The sequence below is a fragment of the Narcine bancroftii genome, chromosome 3, assembly GCF_036971445.1.
Source record: "Narcine bancroftii isolate sNarBan1 chromosome 3, sNarBan1.hap1, whole genome shotgun sequence".
Classification (NCBI taxonomy): Eukaryota; Metazoa; Chordata; class Chondrichthyes; order Torpediniformes; family Narcinidae; genus Narcine; species Narcine bancroftii.
In genome coordinates this window covers 227,223,732-227,242,809 of record NC_091471.1, presented here as the reverse complement: position 1 = coordinate 227,242,809, position 19,078 = coordinate 227,223,732, and the positions used below count along the sequence as shown (strand labels likewise).

Here is a 19,078-nt window from a genome sequence, read left to right as displayed (position 1 = left end):
TATGTCATTGGCTAAACAATCGTTCTCTTCAGAGTGAATAGAATGCATCTCACCCAGCTGGCACACCAAGTAAAACAAGCAAAAATTATCAATAACAACACAACTTCTACTTAACGGAATGGGCTTTCAATTTCTTATGAAACTACTGTTAATTTTCAGTGTTGCAGTTTAATCAAGAAAATGCTTTGTTCCACCAAAGGTACCACGAAGGAGCAGAATCAGGCTATTCAGCCCATCGAGTCTGCTCTGCCACTCAAGTCATAGCTGATGTACTTTTCCTTTCAGCCCCATTCTCCTGCCTCTTTCCATAATCTTTGATGCCTTTACCAATCAAGAACCTATCAACTATGCTTGGCCTCAACAATTAATTCCTCTGGCTGATGAAATTTTTCATCTCAGTTCTAAAGAAACAATGGTTGCAACTTTTGGTCATATACTCTCCCAGTACTGGAATCATCTACTCCAGTGGTTACCAACCTTTTTGTTTCCACTCACATCTCACCTTAAATAATCCCTATGCCATCGGAGCTCTGTGATTAGTAAGGGATTGCTGAAGGTGGGATCTGAGTGGGAAGGGAAGGTTGAGAATCACTGCTCTAGACTCAATTATTACTGAAATATTTGGCTTGAGAAAAATTGTCCTTGGCCCATTTCCTTTGGAGTTCTGAAACCGTGCACGTAACGAGTCAATGAAGGATGATTAAAACAATGGTTTTCAAACCTTTTTCTTTCCACCAAGATACCATCTTAAGCTATCCCTTACTAATCACAGAACACTTAGGGCATAGGAAATACTTAAAGTGGCATGTGAGTGGAAATAAAATGGTTGAGAACCACTGATCCACTCTGTCTAGCCCTTTCAATATCCAGCGTGTTTTGATGAGATTCCCACATCATCCTTCTAAGCTCCAGTGAGTACAGACTGAGAGCCAGCAAATGCTTCTCAAACATTAATCCTTTCATCCCGATCATTCTGGTTAACCTCATCTGGACCTACTCCAACACAACGCAAAACTGCACACAGTGCACCAAATGTGGTCTGACCAATGCCTTATAAAGCCTCAGCATTTTATCTTTTATGTTCTGGTCCTCTCGTAATGAATGCTGACATTGCATTTGCCTTCCTTACTTCCGACTCAACCTGCAAATCGACCTTTAAGGAATCCTGCACTAGGACTCTGAAGTCATTTTGGGCCTCTGCTCTCTAAATTCTCCAATTAGATAATAGCCGACTTCTTTATTCTTTCTACCAATGTGCATGACCAGACACTTCACCCCAAAAGCATTCCATCTGCGACTTCTTTGCACATACTCCCTACCAAGTCCAAGTCCCTGTGCAGACTTCCTGCTTCCTCAACACTACCCGTGCCTGCACCACACAACATGACTTCATTGTTTATTCAGTGTGTACTCAATGTGCAAGTACAGTACAACTCCGATTATCCAAATTCAGATGATCCGAAAACCTCAGCTATCCAAATATTTTTGGGACCCGGAGGTGACGTCTGTTCAGCTCTGAAATTTTTTTTTTTCTCCCCAGATTATTGAGGATTTCAGAAAAATCAGAAATCCTCATTTAAGCAAAAAATTTAGATGCCGAAATTATGTCATCTCGCCTGTGAATGGTTTCGGATAGATGAGGATGAATGAAACAATCAGAAATCTTCAGTTATCCAAACTTTTTTTAAGCTGAAGCAACTTCAAGGGTTGAAAAATTTTTTTGGAAAAAACCTTGAGTAGAATTTTGAGATTTTGCTGATGGATTTATCTTATTTTGCTCAGGTTGATTTTTTTTTGGTGAAAATTAAAACATAATTTTAATGTTTAAAAAGCCTTTCTCTTGTTGTTTATTGTTGTTTAAACATGGTTAAAAGTGATTTGCTATTGCTACTGGACTCTTTTTAAAAAAAAAAGACTGGTTCTCTGAAAATATAGTTTATCCGAAATAGGCCTGATCCCGACCATTTCACGTAATCAAAGTTGCACTGTACCACTTTTCAGAGATGGTTGCAAAATAGCAACTATCATGAAAAAATTATTAAAATAAGTAGCACTACTCCCAATGACAACATTTTCCTGTCATTACATTCCTTTTAATTAACTAAGTGGTTATTTCTGAATGCCACATTATTCTACTTCCTGAGACTTTTACGGTTAATTTATTTTTTTTTTAAAAAGTTTACCCTCTTTTTTTGTCTCCACGCATACTTGACAGGAATTGTGTTGTAACTTGTATAACCGCAATGATTATCCTTCAAAGCAGTGGAGGAAGGGTGTGTGTGTGTTGGATGGATGCAACCTCTTGCTTTCTGGATGACCATCTGAATACAGGAAACTAAGCAGAAAGCACCAAGTCATTTACTGAGAAAGACCTCTGAACTCAGCCTAAACTTAAATACAAATATAAACTAGCAAGGCAGGGGGAGGGAAACCAGAGTGTTAGGACAGATGACGGATCAGTTGGTGAAATAGTAGATGGTAAGTATAGTGAGAATGTGTGGAAGGACAGGCAGTGGATGGAATATAAATGCAGTAGGTTGGATAGGTTGAAATGGGTGTACTTTAATGCAATGAGTATTAGAGCAGATGAACTCAGAGCATTGGACAATACAGTAAAACCCTCTACTATCCAAAATTCAAGCAACCGGCAACCCCAAGCCACCGACTAAAGGTTACTTAAACAAACATTGCTTTTAATTATCTTTAAACATGAAAACAGGATCAAACTTTAACTTATTACTATTAACTTAACCCCCTTCTAATTTTAAGTGCACGTGTAGGTAATGTGTATATAAGTTCAGAAAAGTTCTTTGATTCACAGTCCAATCTCACTTCTCATTCCTCTATGTTCACCAGTTGCAGGCAATTCTTATACTGTGCACAGAATTTAACATTTATGAAGTTCACCAGGCTTTGGTGCTTGAAAGGTAAATGGTTACTGCTCAGGAAGGTTCTTGTTGGTTTTCAGAGAGAAATTTGTCATTCGCTGGACACCGACAACTGATTCCTTCTAATCAGCCACTTCAGAGTCTTGCCGAAGAAACTTGCCCCATCAGGGTTTTCCAGATGATAACCTCTTTCGTTCAGGTCACCACAGAGTTCCTTTTTGTTTCCCTTATTTCAAGTAAAATATTAGGCAGCCAGTCCTCCCCTTCTTGTATAAACCACAAGGGCTTTGACCAGGCTGAACTAAACACTCACAACCCATCTTCCAAATGGGGTTTTTCCATAAGCTCGCCAGCTTGTCCTGTTCCAGTCCCAGCTGCTGTTGCTGACTGTAAAAGTGCAGAACTGATCTTGCTCTCTCTTTTTAAAAATTTTTATTTATAATATATAAAATACAGAATTATATATAAAAACCCCATATTACCATTCGTTATTTATAAAGTACATAATGATAGATTAATGATCTACCCCTCCCTCCACCCAACCACCCCACTACAAAAAGAAACCCGAACTACACCTACCCCTTCACAATAACGGAGCCTTTTACAAATATCAGTTGTTAACATACGAAAGTGAGTGCCTTTTTGTTATCGAAAGAATGATTAAAATATATTCAGACCAATAAATTTTAAGTATGGCTCCCATATTTTAGTTAAAAAAAGAATAATGTTTGTGTAATTTTTTTTCTCTCTCTCTCTCTCTCTCTCTCTCTCTCTCTCTCTCTCTCTCTCTCTGAGAAAGGCCTGTTTGACTCCCTTTCTGCCTGCAAAATTACACAACCCTCTTAGAACAGCAAGCAGCACTCCCAGAGAGCCTGCGGCTCTGAACATACTCCTTCGATCTCTTTCATCTGTTGCTTTTCAAAACAACAATCCATTAGTGAAGTCCCTTGGGCACTCTTCACAGCTTTTGCAAAGCCATTCGGAGCCTGTCTGGCTTGAGCAGAGCTCCAGTATTTTAAATGAAATCTATTTTGAAGTGTTTGAATGTGACCGGCACTAAAAAACCTGCCCCAATTTATCTCCTAAGAACATATCTATAATCTGTCATAGTTGTAAAGAAACAAGACTTTTTTGTGTTATTTTTATTTGACCACTTTCTGTCTACCCTTTTACTCTTTCACAACAATGTCATGTCACTGATCAGTGCAACCCAAATAAAATAAGGTTGGATCTAGTCTGTATTCTGAATTCCAAGTTCTTAAACCAAAATTAATGAAAACATAAATTTGTATGATTCAAGTTTATTGGCAGCATGGAGCATCTAATGTGAAAAGAGATACATTTCAATAGAAAATATGATATCCAAAATCCAAAAATGTATTTGTCTTCTGCAAAATACTTCATTTCAGTTTGGTCTTTGGATATAAATGGGCCAAGCAACCAGTTGGGACCTGAACAGAGTTTTGAATGTCTTTAGATTCAACAAAATAAAAAGAGAAGGGAGACAATCATGCCACAAAATGGCATCAGCTTGGATGAAATGAGAAGTGGTGTCCAAAGTTCTTTTTTGCTTTAATCTTATGAATATATTTTTGATTTTTACAGACTCAACAAACCATAAACAAATCAATACAGAGGGTGTGTTAATCCCATCCCCTTACCTCCCTCCCTACCTCGCTATACAATTGATGAAGCAATCAATAAATTTGTATTAAAGCAGAATCAATTAGCTACCTTCCTTCAAAAGCGCGCACACACACGCACACGCACACACACACACACACACACACACACGATGTTTGTGTCATCTTTGCAAGTAGGGAAAATTAATCTAACTGGGTGCCCAATATAATTGAAATAAGGAGCTTTTACAGCTTTAGTGAAGAGTAGAGGGTAAAGGGTTTCTGTCCTTGTAATTTGTCGTTCTTGGGAGCCACTGTACAGCTGCAATGGGACTCTTTCAACCTTATTTAATTAAGGATTTTCAATCAGCACGGAGTTACAAAACAAAATCAAAGAAACATCACAGATTTATACAAAACACCGAATCCAAATTACGTGTTGATATACGAAGAAGGAAGAATCAGCATATTATCATAAAGATCAAATTCTGCTCTAGTGCTTATAAATACAAAATTACACAGTGTGCCAATCCTCAAAAGAAGAGTAGGAACAGAAAGAAAAGGGAAAAAACAGAAAGAGAAGGACCCTCTCCCCAAAGGAAAAGTTAAAAAAAAAAGAAAATTAAGGGGTATTCTACCATATGTTGTGACAAAATCATCTATTTACCATCAGCATTAATTACAGTACATACAGATGAAACATTATGTGGTTCATCCAGAGCCTACTACCTCCCTTAAGGGATAAATGTCTTGACATTTATCACTAGGGATAAATCACTAGGGATACTGGAGGTAGTGGTATCGGAGACAAGAGTGGGGAATCTGAAATACGGATTCCATATTCTTAAAAACGTGCTGTAACAATTTCTGAGGCAGTAAGCAATCTTCTCTTGGGAAACACAACTAGGCATTTCTGACTTCCAGTGGGTCTGACTCAGTTGGGAATCAGATTTCCAAGTAATGACTATATATTTCCTGGCCAAGGTTAAAGCAACTTTAACAAATTTCAATTGCTAGTTCAACAGCCTCATTTTAAGTCTTGTATCTGTTACTTTCACCAATAAAAACAATTCTGCCATCTGAGGGTATCAAATTCCAGTAATTTGTTCCAGGAGATTTCCCAAATCTTCCCAGAAGGATCTCAACTTTGGGCATGACCAGGTCAAATGCAAAAAGGTCCCAATGTCTTGGCTGTATTGATAGCATAAATTGGATAATTCAGATTTAAATTTAATTTTTGCAGAGTAAAATGCAAAAAAAATTATATTGTACCAGCCTATACCTTACATTAATTGTTTTGCTCATGCTGTCCAGGAACAGGTCAGACCAGCAAAATGGATAAATTTCTATACTCAAATCTGATTCCCATCCCCCTCTATAGCCCTTGCTTAGGGGCTTCTGCCTGATGTAAGAAATATACTTTTGAGTTCAATTTCTTTATGATCCTCTTTCGAACCAGAGTCCCTATTTCAGTACATCGCAGTAAGTCCAGTGCTGGACCTAATTTATCCCTTAAATAAGATCTTAACTGAAGATAGCAGAGAAAGGATGTATTTAAAACTCCAAATTTATTCCTGATTTGCTCAAATGTCATAAATTGTCCCTGCTCAAAACGATCTTCAATATATTTGATCCCACTCTCAGACCAAGTTTCTAGAATGATATGATCAATTGTTAACGGAATGAATTTATTTTGAGGAAGGGGTGCTTTGGGAGAGAGGCCTCCCTAACACCATTTTGACCATTGTAATAATATGTTTTAGTAAGGGGGTTCCCTTAAGACCAAATAATAATTTAGAATTCCATTTATATATACAATTTTCTGCTCAACCAACTTTAAGCAGTTGCAATTTTACCCAAGAAGACTTGTCTCCTCTATTAAACAGGAGGATGATGAACTTGATTCTGGATCTTGGCGAATAGATTCTGTTAATGGTTCAATAGCCAGGAGATAATGGACAACCTTGCCTACTAGATCTGGACAATGGGAAAACTGAAGAGATTTGGCCATTAGTGATTAATTTCACTTTAGGCTCATGATATAGAGCTTTAACCCAATTCATAAATACCTTTCCTAGTCCATATTTTCCCCAAACTTTAAATAAATAGTCCCATTTCAGTCTGTCAAAAGCTGGAATCTTTCAGCTTTTAAGTACGCAGAATGTCCAGCATTTTGCAGTACAGGTATCTGACATCCATAGATTATTTTATACATCGACACAGAGTGGTTTCCAAGATGATCCTCATAATATGTTATTATTCAAAATTTTATTCTCTCAGCGTGTTGCCCTGTCTTGGTTTTATTCCACAGATTGGAATTAATTTAACTTGCGGGCAGCCCAGTTGGCGTAGCACGACACCTTGACAGCACCAGCGATCAGGACTTGGGTTCGAATCCTGCACTGTCTGTAATGAGTTTGTACGGTTTTTCCGTGACTGGGTGAGCTCTCCCCCCCCCCACCCCGCCCCCGCGCCCCCCCCCCCAACCAGGGGCTCTGGTTTCCTCCCACTGTTTCAAACTTACCAGGAATATAAGTTAATGGGATGTAAATTGGGCAGACAAACTCGTGGGCTGAAATAGCCTGTTACCGTGCTGTTTGTCTAAAATAAATTAAATTTACATTAATTGTTTCTGTGCTGGGAACATGGATTCAGACTATTTAGTTACAAGCAGTGAACCCAATTGGAGGTTCGTAAAGAATGGCATTTTTGCTTACATTCATACAAATCTTCCAGCTTACATACTCAAACAATATTTAAAATATGACATTGGTGAGTTTGCTCCAATGTGCAGACCTAAAATCATGCAACTGGTGCCTATCTTCAATTCGATCTTAGTTACTAAAACATCCATTCTGGATGAATGCATTTCTCAGTGTAATTGCTATAACTTCTCCACCAAACAAATAGTAACAGAATAAATATGATCATGGATTCCTGCTCTGAAGAATAGCAGCCAATCTTTGAGGTAGCAATCTACTCAATGGACTAGAGCAATACAGCACAGTACAGGTCCTCCATGATGTGCTGACCCATATATTCCTTCCTTTTTAAAAAAAACTACTAAACCCTCCCTATCCCATAACCCTTTATTTTCCTTTCATCCGTGTGCCTCTCTAAGTGTCTTTTAAATGCCCCCAATGTTTCAGCTTCCACCACTATACCTGGCAAGTCGGTCCAGGCACCCACAACTCTCAGTGTAAAAAAAAAAACCTACCCCTGATGTCTCCCCTAAACTTCCCTCTGTTAACTTTGTACTTGTGTCCTCTGGCATTTCCCCAGGGAAATAGGTACTGGCTGTCCATCCACTCATAATCTTGTAGACATCTATCAGGTCTCCTCTCATCCTTCTATGCTCCAAAGAGAAAAGTCCCAGCTCTGCTAACCTCACCTCATAAGATTTATTTTCCAATCCAGCCAACATCCTGGTAAATCTGCTCTGCACCCTCTCCATAGCTTCCACATCCTTGTTATAGCCAGATGACCAGAACTGAACATGTATGCTTTCACCAGAGATCAGACTGTAGGGTTGCAACATGACCCCTTGACTCTTGAACTCAATTCCCTATTAATGATTCCCAGCATCTCATAGGCTTTCTTAACTATCCTGCCAACCTATGCGGTGACCTGAAGAGAGGTATGGATTTGAACCTCCAAGGTCCCTCTGTTCACCCACACTCTTAAGAAACTGACCATTAGCCCTGTGCTCAGCCTTCAGGTTTGTCCTTCCAAAATGCATCACCTCATAGTTATCCAGATTGAACTCCATCTGCCTCTTTTCTGCCCAACTCTGCATACTGTCTATATCCTTTCGTTACCATAGACATTTCCATCCACAACTCCTCCAACCTTCTGCAAATGTACTGGCTCATTCTTCTGCCTCTTCATCCAGGTTATTTATAAAAAAAACCCACAAAGAGCAGGAGTGCCAGAACAGATCCTTATGGCACTCCACCAGTCACTGGCCTCCAGGCAGAATACTTTCCTTCCATTACTACTCTCTGCTTTCTTCCAACAAGCCAATTTTTTAAAAAATCCACACAACCAAGGTTGGATGAGTCTCCCATGGGGGACCTTGTCAAATGCCTTCCATAATAAATGGGATGCATAATAAAATAAATTATCGTTACTTCAAGCTGCAGTTAAACTAAATATTTCTTTGTTTCAACATTTAATTGCCGAGGGAAAGGGTTACATTCCTTCATATTGTAGGTGTGTGGCATAATTATGCTAGGAAGTGAAAAGAACTCTGCAAGCTTTGCCAGTTATGATTTTATACTGGAGAAATATAATGTTCCCACACCTTCAGCTATCACTTAAAGGAATTCCTTCTGTAAACAGAGACTAAGGCTGGTTGGCCCCCCACAACCGTGACTTGAAGTGTGACCTATTGGAGGAACATTTTCCCCTCTGATGCATATTGACTGCGATTTTACCATGGCTCTCTGAGCCCATACTTTGTAAACTGCGGCCTTCATGTTAAAACATTGCCTTTTATTGTAGGTTTTAATTTGTTGTCCATGAAGGCTTTAAACTAGTTCTCAAGTGTTCTGAACAGAATCAAAACTTGAGCACAGGTGAGAAAATGCTGTTATGGGCCGAGAGGACCCAAATCCCAGCAGCAATAAAAATTCACCAAGACCAATGGTTACTTAAATAAAAGTTGCTTTTAATTATCTTTAAACATGAAAACAGGATCAAACACTAACTTATCAGTATTAACTTAACCCACTTCTAATTCTAAGCGCACATGTATGTAATGTGTGAGTAAGATGAGAAAAGTTCTTTAACTCACAGCCCAATCTCTCTCCTCCAAGTTCACTGGTTGCAGGCAATTCTTATACTGTGCACAGAATTTAGTGTTTATAAAGTTCACCAGGCTTCGGTGCTTGAAAGGTAAATGGTTACCACTCGGGAAGGTCGGTTTCAGAGAGAGATTGTCTGATCAGCCACTTGAAGAAACTTGCCCCATCGAGGTTTTCCAGATGATAACCTCTTTCTTTCAGGTCACCACAGAGTTCCTTTTTGTTTCCATTATTTCAAGTGAAACATTATACAGCCAGCCCTCTCCTCTTGCATGAACCACAAGGGCTTTGACCAGGCTGAACTAAGAACTCACAACCCATCTTCAAAATGGGGTTTTTCCACAAGCTTTCCAGCTTGTCCCATTCCAGTCCCAGCTGCTGCTGCTGAACTGAATTCTCTCTCTCTCTCTGTGAGAAAAACACATGACCCTCTTAGAACAGCCAACTGCATTCAAACAGACTGCGGCGCTGGATTTAATCTTCTGAGTCTGTTCATCCAAAACAATAATCTGTTGCTCCACAGCATATCCAATTAACACCTACTTGTGCAGTCCCTATAAGTATTCTTTCAAATTTTTGCAAAGGCGCTGGACTGTCTGGCTTGAGCAGAGCTCCAGCATTTTAAATGAGATCCATTTTGAAGTACTTGTATCTGTGTGTGACCTAACTAAATCCCCCCCCCCCACACACAATTTATCTCCTTTAAAACATATCTATATACAATATAAAATATAACATAATCTTTCACAATGCCATGATTTAGCATTGTTGAAAACAGTTCCCATTGCTTTGCTGATATTATTGAAGAGGAGACTGATTGGATGGCAACTCCCTGAATTGGATTGTCCTGCTTTTTATATACTACTTTCCAATTGTTTTGGCTAGATGACAGCTGAGGAGTTATACTGGAATAACACAGGATCATGCCCTCCGCATGGCGTTTTCTACCTCAATAACATCTGCCATGGTGAAGTTAACCAAAGGCATTTTGTTTGCAATTGCAAAAAAAGCATCGGACTCTTGACATTTCTAGCTGAACAAATTTCCACTTTAAATGTATGTGCTGGATCCCACAATTGTATCTCATTGGGACAGCACTCAGGTGACAGGGACCTTAATCTGATCTGTTCTTTGTGTGGTTGCTGTGCTCTGCTTTCACAGTTCAGCAAGCACATTGTCCTGATTTTATTTTAAATATGGGTGCAGTGAGATCCTGAAATGTTCTTCGAATATGGTATTAAAGAAATACCCAAATCAACATAGACTAAGAAATGGCTAATCAGTATCAGTTTGTGTCCAATACACTTAGTTTAAGTGCATCTATTTTAAGCAGGGGGAACTGTACTTTAAAGCTACCGACATATTTTCAGGTATCAAAACTGAGCCAAGCAAGAAAATCAGCGGATTGGAGTTCAATACCCAGAAACTCAGCAGGTTCTTGGCGTGGGGGCAGATAGAGACGACGGGCCTGACATACGGTTTTCTTTTATTGTTTGCGCCAACTTGGGCTCCACCGCCCCTTATGAAGGGGATCAAGTGGAGGTGCTCGGAATGCGAGACGCAAACATCAGAAAGCCGACGAGGGTGTGAGCCAAAGGAAAAGCGACGCCGCGGCTCTCGCCACTGATGGTGCCGGCACGTTCCGTTTACACTCCCGGAAAGTAACGGGTTCCTTTCGAACCCCAATTGTACCGGGTTCAATATTTTCCCAGTACCTGCAACCCCCGCTTCTAATGGGCAGTGAAGGGTTAACATTCGGAACGGTAAGCGAAAATAACGTGGTGGGGGGGGGGGGAAGATGTATCATTGGGTACCAAGAGTAGCGTTTCATCGCAGGATCTTCAAGACTTGGCCCACAGACGAGAGGGGGATTCCCTTCCAATTCGATCTGATCTCAGGAGACCGTTCTTCTGCGCAACGAAATAAAAAATCTCCCCTTCCCTGCCTCCACCCGGAGGATCAAGAGTTACTCTCCGAAAGAGATGCACAAAAGAGGAGCAGCTTTAAAGGGCAGCTTACCTTCCACCTCACACTGTGCTCAATGAGAGTCAATGCGCAAACGAGAGCGTCTCCGCTGAGGAATCACTGACCGACTCAAGCGGAGAGTTGTCACCTCTGCAAGGAGCGGCGCCTCCAATATATACGCGGGGAGGGAGGGAGGGAGGGAGATCGAACCCTCCTTTTTCAAAGGGGAATCCCTTTTGCCGAGCAGCTCATTTCTAGCCCGAGCTGATTGAAACGTCTCAATTCTCCGGCCGTCCCACGCGTTTCTCGCGAAACGGAGTGGAGCTCAGCAGAGATGAGGAGGAGGAGGAGCAGCTCCCTCCCTGATGGCGCAATGCCGAGGATTCCCTCGCCCGGCTGGAGAAGGGTAAGCACGCTGCCTCCCACACTCCGCCAGGAAGCCCCACCGGCGGGGGGGGGGGGGGAGAGAGAGCGCCCGTCGGCCAAGACCGCAGCCCACACCGGCGGAAAACTTGACAACAAGCGGCCATTGACGGTAATAACCCAACCCCCCAGATCGTAAATGACTACCTTTTTAAACCAAAGTAAGAGCACGTGGGATCATTAAAGTCTTGAAGCCCCGAAAACATGTTAGAAAGGCCGCTCAGTGGTTGGAGCCCTGCAGGACGAAGCCTCCCCAACCCCAGATCGTTGCGGTGTGAACTTCATTGACAATGAGCTGATTAGGACCAGTTCACGCTCCTCTGATATAAAGGATTGTCCAGCTGAATTGGCCACTTGTGGCTGCCACGTTAAGTTGAAACTCAGCAGCGGGCTAGGAAAGCTCCAACGGTGTGAAATGAGTGTTGGTGGAAGCGGATCAAATCCGATACTATTTATAATCTTACACCAAATGGCCTTGAGTCCGCCAAAAAGTCAGGCAAACATTCTCCAGGAGCATTGCCCGCCACCCTGCAGTGATAGGTTTTCACCTTGTGCCTCATTCCCTACCTGTGCCTTGTATGTATGAGGATGGCCCGCCCACGAGTCACCCATCTCCCCTTGTGACCTGGCCAGAAAGGTTGACCTCCCTCCCTGCCTTCAGCCAAAGTCTTGTGTCTCAACCCTTTCAGGTGACCTGAACACCCCAGAGTAAAGCCACATGATCTCCCCACTTGCGGCGAAAGATCCGCTCCTGCCGCCCCCTCAAGGCAGAAGGTCCACCTGAAAGAGCCTTTTGTTAAAGCCTATCATTCCCCGGTTCTCAACTTCATGGTCCAGTCTAACACACCTGTTACGGAGTCCAGAGGACCCCAAAAACCAGCAACACAGGGTTACTTAAACAAAAGTGGTTTTTAATTATATTTGAACAAGAAAGCAGAATTAAACTTTAACTTATTACTTAACCTACTTAATCCCCCTTCTAATACTAAGCGCAGGTGTGTATAATATGTATATAAGCTTAGAAAAGTTATTTCAATCACAGTTCAATCTCATTGGTTGCAGGCAATTCTTGTACTGTGTACAGAAGTTAGCATTACAAAGTTCACCAGTGTTTGGTGCTAAACAGGCAAATGGTTACCACTCAGGAGGGCTCCTGTTGGTCTTCAGAGAGAGATTCCTTTTGTTCCAGGATATCCGCACCTGATTCCTGTTTAATCAGTCTTGCTGACGAAACTTGGTACCTTCAGGGGTTCTCCTTCTTTCAGGCCACCTTTCAGACAGCCAATCTCCTCCTTTGAGTAGGCAGTCTTCCAAAAGTTTGCCAGTATTGTCCTTCTGGAACTGATATCTGCCTCCTTTTTTCTGTTTCACACCCTCCCTCTCTCAGAGCAAAACTGTTCTGTCTGCCTGCAAAAATCACATGCTCTCCCAGGTAAGCTGTATTCTGCAACTTTTTACTAAAAAGCACTCTGCAAAAGTCCTGCAAATATTCTGTGTTTTAAAATGTTTGTGTGCAACCTCCTCTCATAATCCTTCCCAAAACACCTCTAAATACTATGTCACATACCCCTTTTACAGTCAGAGAAAGAGAAGCAAAGGACAGTCTCCTTGGAGTCACTGGGTGTCCAAGGATTTGCCTCCAATGCTCTTGCAGCCCGCACAAGACTCCAGTCTCCAGCAACCCTCCGCCTGGTGTGAGCCCTTTGACCTCAAGTTGATATCAGCTCACCACCTGTGTATGTCCTTCAGCTGTAGAGAAATCCTCAGAAGACAACATCTGTGCCAAGAAAAACAGTTAATGTTTCAGATTTATTGTTAGAGTACATACAGGACATCATGTACAACCTTGAGATTCCTTTTTCCTGCGGGCACAGCAGAATTACCACTAATTAGTCATGCAATACAAACACTTCAAATCAGATCTCATTTAAAATGCCGGAGCTCTGTTCAAGTCAGACAGACCAGGCTCCGGGTGCCTTTGAAGAATGCCTATAAGGACTTCTCAAGTAGATGTTAATTGGACATGCTGTTTTGGAAAGCAACAGGTGAACAACCTCTGAAGATTAAGGCCGGTGCTGAAGTCTGAGTGCAGTTGGCTGTTCTAAGAGGGTCATGTGGTTTTCTCTGAGTGAGAGAGAGAGAATTCAGTTCTACAGTTCTACATATTACGAGCCCAGAGGACCCCAAAACCCAGCAGCAATAGATATTCACCAAGACAAATGGTTACTTAAACAAAATTTACTTTTAATTATCTTTAAACATGAAAACAGAATCACACTTTAGCTTACCTCTATTAACTTAACCTAACTTAACCCCCTTCTAATTCTAAGCGCATGTATTTGTAATGTGTGAGTAAGTTTAGAAAAGTTCTTTGATTCACAGTCCAATCTCACTTCTCACTCCTCCAAGTTCACTGGTTGCGGCAATTCTTATATTGCGACCAGTGGTTCCCCAGCAGTGGCGCAGGCAAGTCTTCCACCATATCCACGACTTTTCGCTCCCTTCCATCAGGTCCACTGTTCGTATGGTGGCAGAACGCTTCATCTGGCACGGGCTTCGAAAGCAGATTGTAGACTGGGCCAGGACGAAACGGTGAACCTCCACGAGAACTTCCACTGGCCGAGCTGGAAGTGGACGGTCTTGTTACTATACGTTCGGCTATCCGTCGAGTTGGCTGCACGGAGTGTAGATCCTCGAGGCCGGATCTGGGACTCGATGGCTGTGGCCAGGATGACGCTGATCTGGGCCCCGGTGTCGACGAGGAAGCGTCAGCCACTGATTGCATCTCACAGGTAGAGAAGGCTGTGTTCTTGGCCAGTCACCGCCGCCATTAACAATGGGCAGCCTACTTGTTTCCCTGGAAGAAGCAGAGGCCTGAAGTGGATGGGTTGCTTCTGGTTATGCTCTTTGAGGCCCCTGCAGGGGCTGTGTGTTCCTCTGCAGTGGTAGAGGAAGGCTTGGCATGGTCTTGCCCGGAGCTCATAACCAGTTGGATTGCTAAGCCCTCCAGGAATCGTTCAAGCCATAGCTCCTGAGCTTTTTGAGCGACCTTCCTGGGATCATCAAAGCTCTTCTTGGTCAGTAACGGCTGGATGTCCTTGGGCATATTGTCGAGGAAGATGCACTCGAAGAGTGGGCAGGCGGTGTGATCGCCCATAAGTGCGAGCTTCTCATCCATCATCGCGATTGGAGTTCTGTCTCCCAAGGCGTCGAGGTGAAGCATCTGAGTGGCACGCTGGCTCCTGGAGAGGCTGAGGGAGCCGGTGAGCAACCGCTTGATGGTCCCATGCTTGTCTTCTGCGGGAGGGTGCTAAACAAGGTGCAGCACTCATTTGGCGGTGGCCTTGTCCAGGGCGGCAACCACATGATAAAACTTGTTCGTATCTGATGAAATCTGGCGGAGGTGAAACTGAGCCTCTGCGTGGCTGAACCAGGGCTCAGGCTCTTGAACCAAGAAATCAGGAAGCTTGATGGCTATAGCATTGATCGAAGAGTCGTTCATATCGGGTTCAAAGGCATTTGAACCTGTCGGGGTCACCAATGTAGCGATGGCTACTCTGCTTACTGAATAACTTCACAACCAAACTGATTGAGTTCAGTGAGCAAAACTGATTTATTGAGGTCTGCCTGACTGTTCTTATACTCCCAGCCTGGACCTGGCTGAGAACCGCGCCGTGGGCCCGGAAGCCGTCAGGGCATCACATGGGCTGCAGAGTGTGGGCTTCTAAGTCTAGTGCCGAGGTCAGGAAGAAACCCCCAATGGCGCCATTTTGGCCGGCTGCCCTGCCGTGTGCATGACATGTGGGGCCGGTTCGGCTACCTAATGGCATGCCGCCACAAGAGTATATATTTCTGTACATGATCAATTTTAACATCTTAACAAACAATCTGCTATCGCATTTTTTGTAGCTCTGATATGATTAACTTGCAGATTATATTCTTGAAACATTAAACTCCAGTTTAACAATCTTCTGTTTTTATTCTTCATTTTATTCAAAAACATCAGTGGATTGTGATCAGTAAATATAACAATTGGTTCTTGAGAGGTACTGACATATACATCAAAGTACTGCAGAGCAAATATTATAGACAACAATTCCTTCTCATTAGTGGAATAGTTGCTTTGATGAATATTGGAATTTTTTTGAAAAGTAGGCATTTGGATGGTCAATTTTATTATGTTTTTGTAATAAAACTGCACCTGCTTCCCCCTCAGTGGTGTCCACTGCTAAAGCAAATGGTGTGGCAAAATCATCTCCTTTAAATTTTCAAAAGTTGTATGACAAACTTTAGTCCACACAAGTTTCTTCCCTTTCTTCAAAAGGTTGGTTAAAGGAAGAGCAACCTCAGCAAAATTTCTTATAATATCCTGCCATTCCTAAATACCTTCTCACTGCTTTCTTGCCATTGGGAATAGGAAATTCAGAAATTGCATTCATCTTAGCTTGAATAGGTGCAACTTTGCCATGACTAATTACATTACCTAAGTATGTTACATTTGCAAATTGACTTTTGGTAAATTAACAGTTAAGTTTGCTTTGGATAATCTTGCAAACAATTTGTCCAATTCCCTTCGATGTCCTTCTCATGAGTCACTTTTTGTGACCAAGTCATCAATATAAGCATCTGTATGTGTTAACCCTTGGATTACAGAATTAATCATCCTCTGGAATGTTGCAGGGGCATTTTTCATGCCAAAAGGCAACACATTATACTCATAAAAACAGGATGGAGTTACAAAAGCCAAAATATTCTTTCCTCTCCCAGTAAGAGGCACACACCAGTAACCCTTCAACAAATCCAACTTAGTAAGAAATTTAGCTTTGCCAATTTTATCAGTACAGTCATCCATTCTCGGAATAGGATAAGCATCTGTTTTAGTTACTGAATTAACCTTCCTATAATCTGTACAGAACCTAACAGTTCTGTCTGGTTTTGGTACCAGTATACAAGGAGAACTCCAATCTGAGTTTGAAGGTCTAATAATATCATTTCTCAACATATATTCCACTTCCTGATCCATGATTTAACTTTTCTGAATGTTTATTCTATATGGGTGTTGTTTTATGGGACTTGCTTCTCCTATGTCCACATCATGATAAATCACTGATGCCCTTTTTGGCACATCAGGAAACAAATTTATATATTTAAAAATTAATTCTTTCAATTGCATCTGTTCTTGTGACTTAAGATGGCCTAACTTTTCCTCCAAATTTTCCAAAATTGCTGAGTTAGACAGGCACACAGGAACCATGGTTTCTTTAAGGTTACCCTCACAAGATTCTGTTTCCATAATCTTATGATTCATAACTTCCTCAACTCTCTCAACAACTAAAACTTCCGATACAGATCATTCTCCACTACCCTTATCCTCATAATAAGGTTTCAACATATTTATGTGAAAAAGCTGAGTTTTATTCCTTTGATCGGGAGTGTTGATAACATAGTTAACATCATTCAGTTTTGATTTAACTATGTCTGATCCAGAAAATTTAGCTATCAAAGGATTGTCATGTGTTAGGAAAAAAAATTAAAACTTTAATTCCTGTCCTAAAATTCCTCACTTGAGCTTTCCTGTCAAATAAATGCTTCATTTTTACCTTGAGCCATTTCTAAATTCTCTTGAGCCAAAGTCCACACATTTTGTAGCCTATCTTTAAATTTAGAAACATAATCCAGTAAGTCCAACTGCACATCCTCATTAACCCACTGTTCTTTTTATCAACGTTAAAGGTCCTCTAACCTGATGTCCAAACACAATTTCAAAAGGGGTGAAACCTAATGAATCCTGTACAGCCTCTCTTGCTGTAAATAACAATAAATGCATACCTTTGTCCTAATCTTTCCCATTCTCCAAACAACAAATCCTCATCATATTTTTAAGAGTAGAATGAATTATTTCCGAAGCTCCCTGAGTTTCAGGATGGTAATCAGATGTTTTATTCCCAACTCATAAATCAATGGCTGAAACAACCCAGACATAAAGTTAGATCTTGATCACTCTGGATCTCTTCAGGTAGTCCAAACACTGTGAAAAATCTTTCCAGAGCCTTTACCACCATTTTTGCTTTAATGTTCCTGAATGGTATAGTTTCTGGAAATCTCAATGCTGTACACAAAATTGTTAATAAGTACTGATTCCCTGACTTAGTTTTAGGCAGGGGGCCCACACAATCCACAATAGCCCCAGTGAAAGGTTCCCAACAAAAGTTATAGGTTGCAATGGAGCCACTGGAGGACCCTGGTTAGGTTTCCCCACAACCTGACAAAAATAAAATGTCCTGCACCAATTTACAACATCCTTCCTCAAACCAGGTCAGAAAAATTGTTTCAAAATCTTATTCTTGGTTTTCTTTACACCAAGATGACCCTCAAAGGTGTACTGTGGGCTAGATTTAGAATTTAATTCCAGTAATTTTTAGGAATGACCACCTGATGAATCGCCCCCCCCCGCCCCCCGCCACTCTTCATTAACAGGAATATCAAGAGATCTCCATTTTCTCGTCAACAATTCACTCTTCAAGTCATATTCAAAAGCCATTTCTTTAATCTCCTGTTCACTTACTGCTTTGTCCCTTAATTCGATAAGATCTGCATCTGTCCTCTTTTGCTGAATTAACTCTTTCCTTGACAAAACAAAATCCTTACTCTCACAATTAACCTCCTCTTTCAAGACTATTTCAGAAGCACTGGGCAAGTCTCTATCAACGGGATCTTACTGTGCTCTCATAATTTTCTTAGACAAAGACCTTGTTACAGTACATGCAGGATATATCTCACAATCCTCTTCAATGCCATCTTTACGAGGCTGATTTGTTAATCTCAAAACTAATCCAACGTTATCCTCTGCCAAATCATTCCCCAATAAAATCAAGACCCCCTGCATGGGTAACTTTCAAATTACTCCTACTACAACAGGTCTTTTAACTAATTATGAATTCAGCACTATGTTGTGAAGAGGTATCGACTCCACCTCACCTCCAACACCTTTAATCAAAGTTGTCTCCCCTGTGTCAGTCCTTTGGTCAAGAGTAAAAATGTTTTCCAACAGTGACTGAGCAACTCCAGTATCTCTAAGAATTTAAACTGGAACCTGTGATTCTCCCTCCTTTACTGAAACCAAGCCCTCTGACACAAAAGGTTTGAAAACATCCATGACACCTTTACCAGGTTTGGAACATCTGCTTTCCTAAAATTCAACTGTCTGAATACATGTTTCTGGTCAAACCTCCTTTTCTCATTTTTTTTTCAACACTAAGCAATTTGCAATAACATGACCAGGTTTCTTACAAAAATGACATACAAATCCAGAAGTTTTGTCCTTTCCCACCTTACCTTCATCTTTCCTCTTAACATTTTCCCCAGACTTAATTTC

At 41.3% G+C, this 19,078-nt stretch overlaps 1 protein-coding gene across 6 annotated transcripts in view; it reads right to left on the bottom strand.

Moving 5' to 3' along the window:
• Positions 1 to 11,431, bottom strand: part of LOC138758194 (TNFAIP3-interacting protein 1-like) — a 101,381-nt gene extending 89,950 nt beyond the window's left edge. For 2 of the 6 annotated variants that reach the window (XM_069926782.1, XM_069926779.1), the window contains exon 1: positions 11,335 to 11,422. The gene's annotated coding sequence lies outside the window, so the exon portion shown is untranslated. Of the gene's footprint in view, positions 1 to 11,334 lie in introns of all 6 variants that reach the window. The other 4 variants (XM_069926780.1, XM_069926788.1, XM_069926781.1 and 1 more) reach the window with 3 other exon arrangements.
• Positions 11,432 to 19,078: the final 7,647 nt, after the last annotated feature.